Source organism: Schistocerca nitens, chromosome 2 (genome assembly GCF_023898315.1).
Source record: "Schistocerca nitens isolate TAMUIC-IGC-003100 chromosome 2, iqSchNite1.1, whole genome shotgun sequence".
In the NCBI taxonomy this organism is placed as follows: domain Eukaryota; kingdom Metazoa; phylum Arthropoda; class Insecta; order Orthoptera; family Acrididae; genus Schistocerca; species Schistocerca nitens.
The window spans coordinates 234,270,383-234,276,430 of NC_064615.1; positions in this window are offsets into that span (position 1 = coordinate 234,270,383).

Consider the following 6,048-nt stretch of genomic DNA (forward strand, 5'->3'; position numbering starts at 1 on the left):
TTTGGCACCTCTTGAGCCTATAGCGTCGTCTGATTTTCCTAGTGCGGCATCTACAGTCTGAACGTCCTCGCAAATCGATACTCACCTGCCAGTGAGTGGTGTACAGTGGCGGGGTCGCGAATATCTCGGTGGAATGCGAGAGACAGTATTAGTCACACAGCTCTCCCTTTGTGTTTTAAAAACAGGTGTAGCATATTGCCCACTGCTCAAAGTAGCCTTAAAAAAATGTTCAAATGTGTGTGAAATCTTACGGGACTTAACTGCTAAGGTCATCAGTCCCTAAGCTTACACACTACTTAACCTAAATTATCCCAAGGACAAACACACACAGACACACATGCCCGAGGGAGGACTCGAACCTCCGCCGGGACCAGCCACACAGTCCATGACTTCAGCGCCTAAGACCGCTCGGCTAATCCCGCGCGGCAAAGTAGACTTAAAAACAGGTTTGTGGTATCGCGCACTGCTCAGATTACATCTGAGCCATCCTGGGATGCCTCGTCTGTAGGGTTGAGGCTGATCTTCCCAGAAGGTCTGAACAAGCCCACAGGGTGGGACTGCTTGTCACAGGAGGCTCCAGTATTTAGCGGGTAGGTCAGGAAAGCAGGCCAGTGCAAACTAAGTTTGCTCGCCAGGGATCACGTCCGAGATCTGGAGGAGGCTGTGCAGCAGTGACTGAGTGTACAGGATGCGCCGAGCTGCAAATTGTGTATGATGCTGGCACGAATGACACCCACTGCCTGGGTTCAAAGGTCATCCTCAGTTCCTACAGCCGGCTGGCTGCTTTAGTAATAACAGCTGGTCTCACTTTCCAGGTGGAAGGAGAGCTAGCATCTGGGAGCGTCGTTCCCAGAAACGATCGTGGTCCTCTTGTTTGGAGGTGACTGGCAGTCTTGTACAAAGGTTCAGACGATTCGATCAAGAATCAGATTTCTCAACCTTAGTTATCGGGTAGAAAACTGTAGGACCCCCCTGCCCCTTAACTGGTCCGGTGAGTACTACACTACTAAAGTAGCAGAATATGCGTGCCGTGATTTTTTTTTGGGGGGGGGGGAGGAGGAGGGTAGAAAATGTATTAACTGGACCGATACGATAAAGTCAGCTTTCTAACTGGGAAGAATACTATACTATTAAAGAAATGGCATTCCTCGTGGCAGATTGGAGAAAGAAAACGTTACTGAAGCATTAGTTAACTGAAGCAGCGTCTATGGAGAGTTACCAGACCTAGTCTCGCATGTAAATATCAGTAGTGCCCACATGGTACTAAGGAAAGAAACCTGGCTAAAACAGGATGTTAATAGCAGTTAAATCATAAATTCCGATTAAAATATTTATAGCAAAAATAAGTTGAACACTGGTGGTGAAGGCGGGTAATAATAGCAAAAACATTGTATCTAGTATGGTTGAGATTCCGAATGCGAAATAATTTGGGTGAAGATAAGTGTTAAAGCTGGATCATACACGGTCATAGGATGCTTTTACAGATACTTGTCTCACGAGCAGTAGTGGCGGAACGTTTGAGGAGAAACTTACAGAATATTACGCGTGAATTTCCTTGTCTTTTTGAAGTATTAGTTGGAGATACCAGCTTACCAGCTATTTACTGATGAATCAAGTGATTAAGGGGGTTAACTGGGACAGTTAACATGCGTTATTAGAAAATTACCTTGAGCAGTTAATCAGATAACCGACACGTGAGGTAACGTCTTAAACTTCTTGGTGAAAAACAGATCAGAACCTTTAGCCTAGAACAGGGAATCAGTTATCGTATGGCCGTTACAGCGTCACTGTATATGGCTGTACGTCGGAATATAAAGTGGGGTAGGAAGACATTTCTCTTTAGCAAGAGCAACAAGAAACAGGTTTCAGATTACCTGGCCATTCAATATGAAAATTTCCTCTCCAGCACCGACAGTATTGAGCATCATTGGACAAAGAGAGTACTGTACAATATTCTTGACACACTTATGTGTCGAGCACAGCCATGAGGTATGGGAAGAGTTGACGTGGTCCGGAAATTGTGTTAGAAAGCTGTTATGAAAGTAGAAAGAGCTTCGCTGCAAATTTAAACGTAGCCGAAGCCTCACAGGAAAATAAAAATTGAACTAAACAGAACTTAGCGTAAGGAGGGCCATACGTGGAGTGTTCAACGAATTCGAAAGTGAAATTCTGTCTACCGTCTTGAGAGAAAATCCTAAGACGTTTTGGTGTTATTGTAAATCAGTAGCGGAATCCAAACGAAAGATGACACGGAGCAGACCGAAATACCAAACGACTTTTTAGAAAACCTTCTCATTGTAGTTCCGTAGGTAAATGGTTGTACGAACGTCAGAATGACAGATATCGAAATAAGTGACCACGTGATGGAAAAGAAACTGAAATCTCTCAGCAGAAGAACGACCACTGAACCAGAAGGGATACCAGTACGATTCTACACTGAGTATGCGAAAGAACTTGCCCCGCTTCTAACAGTAATGTACTGTATGTCGCTGGAGGATGGAAGAGTTCCCTAATGGCTAGGTGTGTTTCACTACTTTGGAACGGGTTTTAACCCAGAGAATTACGGCGTTTCAGTAAACCGAAAATATCCTCTGTAGGAATCAACATGGGTTCCATACACAGCGATCATATGAAACACGGCTCGCTCTTTTAGTCTACAAGACCCAGAAAGCAAGTAGGTACAGGCGCCCAGGCTGATGCCGTATTCCTAAACTTGCAGATGTCGTTCCATACAGTTCAACACTGCTGCCTAGTGAACAAAATACGAGCGTACGTAATACGAGAGTCAAACCAATTGGGTGTTCAGGATAAGCGTTTGCCAGATGTGTGACCGAGCGGTTCTAGGCGCTTCAGTCTGGAACCGCGCGACCGCTGCGGTCGCAGGTTCGAATTCTGCCTCGAGCAAGGATGTGTGTGATGCCCTTAGGTTAGTTAGGTTTAAGTAGTTCTAAGTTCTAGGAGACTGATGACCTCAGATGTTAAGTCCCATAGTGCTCAGAGCCATTTTGATAAGCGTTTCTAGCAAACAAAACATAAACTGTCATTCTCAACGGAGAGAAAACTTCGTATGTAAAAGTAACTTACGGCGTACACCAAGAACGAATTACAGGACAAATATATTTCACAATATTCAGTGCCAACAAAATTAAAGAACCACACTGCCGAAACTTCGTAACTGTCTCCAATTGCGACGCATAAATTTGAATTTCATCTCAGAGGTGCTTAGAACCTTCCTCTGCAATGGGGCAAAAGCGCTTTGCTCTGCGACTTCAACCTCCGGCTCAGCGACGCTTCAATCAACAACTTGTCGACACATGCGAAAAGAAAGCCACACCTCAGAAGTTCATGTGAGCTGTAAGGTGCGTTAATGATGTCACATTGGCGCCAAATTTCAGCACAATTCTGCTCAACGCCACCAATGGGAAGATTGTCACATCCCCTCTTACCCACATTTCACCTCTTCTTTTGATGACTCTGCGATACCAGACGAATAACGCGGTTTTCTAATGGGCGGCCGACGAAAACATTTCAGACACACCGCCGCTCAGAATCGACAAGAAAAGGCCTCGGAGGATGACACAAAGAGCGTCAATGAAACCACCTCTTCCCTTGGGGTATTTATACCCTCAAATTTCGCGATCGCAGTACGATGAGTAACAAGTGTCATTCTTGACAAATCTGGCCCCTGTTGCCACCCACTGGGAGTTGCGACCCTATTCCATGGACACTGTGGACCTGCAGCCCCACTGAATGTAACCTCCCTTTGTAATTAGCATGTCGGTAACTTTAACAGTGTCATACAGAGAGGAACCAACATGGACTGTTAAAAACCATTCGATGAAATTTGAATGCAATCCGAAGCATTAAAGTTTTTCCGTGCTTTTTCATCCCTTCTTCGCGTCCTCTTGCGGCCTGGTCACGGGAGAGTTCCGCATTGACATATGCGTGAATAAAACAACGAACTTCCCTTTTAAGACCAGTTCAGCAACGCCCTCGGTGCCACCCTTGCATCTTTTTTGAGCTCGTTGAAAATGTACCTGACAGTAATTTCGACGCAAATTGGGTTTCGTGGCTGCTCTAGCGCCTGAAGCTAGACAAACTCCACCTAAGCGTGTCAAAGGGGTTGCCTGACTCTCAGGCGCAAGGCAATCGCTAAGCTGGCAGGTTACACTTTTAACGTGCTCAAGAAAGGAGGCTGCGACGGAGTTATCGAACTGGATGACCTTAGAGGAACACTTAGCCATTGTATTTACGCGTGACTCAGTGTCGGACCGTCTCATCATCACGTCAAAAGAGGACGCGAAAAAGGAGGGATGAAAAAGCATAAAACACTTTACTGCTTCGGATCACGTTGAAATTTCATCGAGCTATTTCGGTCTGTGGTGGTTCCATGCTGCATGGGACAGCAAAAATTGCTATCACGCTACACTCCAAAGGGGTGAGATCACGTTCAATGGGGCTGCTGCCCCGCAATATCCATGGAGTATGTTTAAAACACCCGGGGGGCAGCAGCTGTGGCCAGATTCGCCAAGTACGTCATCGTGTTGCTCATCACACTTCGAACTGTCGTTTTCGAGCGGGAAATGTGTGGGTATCATTGCCCCAAAGGAAAGGGTGGTTTCATTGATGCCTTTATGCCACTATGCCACTCCATAAAGCCTTTCCATGTCGATTATGTACCATTATACCTTTCAGCCAAATTTCAAACTTATGCGTCACAATGGGAGACAATTACGGGGTTTCGAAAAAGTGATCCTTTAATTCTTTTCCGCAGTGTATCTATAAATGACCTACGCAGACCTGCAGACAATCGACGTTGATACGCTGTTGACTCTCAAAATGAACAAATGAAACGTATTGTACATAAATGGGCAGAGAGATCCATTATTGAAGGATCACACGATCACAGGACAAACACTGGGTCAGTCACATATATAAATTGTCTAGCAATTTGCGTATGTAACGATTCAAAGTGGGCGAGTGTAAAGGAAAGTTAATCGCAGGTAAGGCAGATGACAGAATGAGATTCGCTGGAAGAATCCCCAGGAAATATAGTCTACCCAGAAACGAGGTAGTTTACAAAACATACGTTCGACCAATAATTGAATGTCGCTCTTCAGTCGGGAATCCGTAACAGATAGAGGAAAGAGAGAACATCCAAAGAACACTAGCACATTTCGCTACAGGTTCATGTAGTAAGCGCGAAAGCGTCACGGAAGTGATCAGATAACACTAGTGTGGTGTGGTTTAATGGTAAAATTCCTAGAGCATACGTCCCTATAAGAGCCAACAAATATATTACTTCCTCCTACGTATATCTTGTGGCAAGACCACGAAGGTAAAACTAGAGACATTCGAGCTCACATGATGGCTTACCAGCAATCGTTCTTATCGTGACCCATTGCCCACTAAAACATGAAAATGGGGAAGTGACACAGGTACACAAATCAACCTCCGCCACACACCATAAAGTGGCTTGCCGAATATATGGATGTAGATGTAGAGAACAACTGCTGAAATTTATTCGGATTTTTAATGCCAAGTACCGCTGATGTACGTATTGTAGTGAAGACGTCTATTTATTAAGTAAGAAACTTGCTTATTACTGCATAAATCATTGCATTAAATAAATGATAAATAATTACTCTTTTAGGTACATTAAAACTGAAATGGTAGCCATGCTGAAATTGAAATAAGCTCTGCTTTTATGAGAAAACGTAAAGTTGTATCCTTTCTGTGAGGTTTAGTACAGGGTATTATCAACTCATAGAGGCCTTGTCAAATCCTGCATGTGTGTGCCACATCCTAAAGTCCTGCTTGGAGGTGCTGTGATGAATGAATGGGCCAAAGCTGCCATGCTGGAAGAAGTTAGTTACAATGTGTGCAGTTTCTGGTGGATTGAAATATCTGGCCAAAACTGTTTTTCCACTGCTAATACGAGCAGGTGTGCCCTCATAACATCTTCTCAGTGACATTGGTTGTGTTGTTACAATGCCACTGTTGCTATCGACAAGATCCACTTACAAGTATAGTTCCCAGAAATATTCA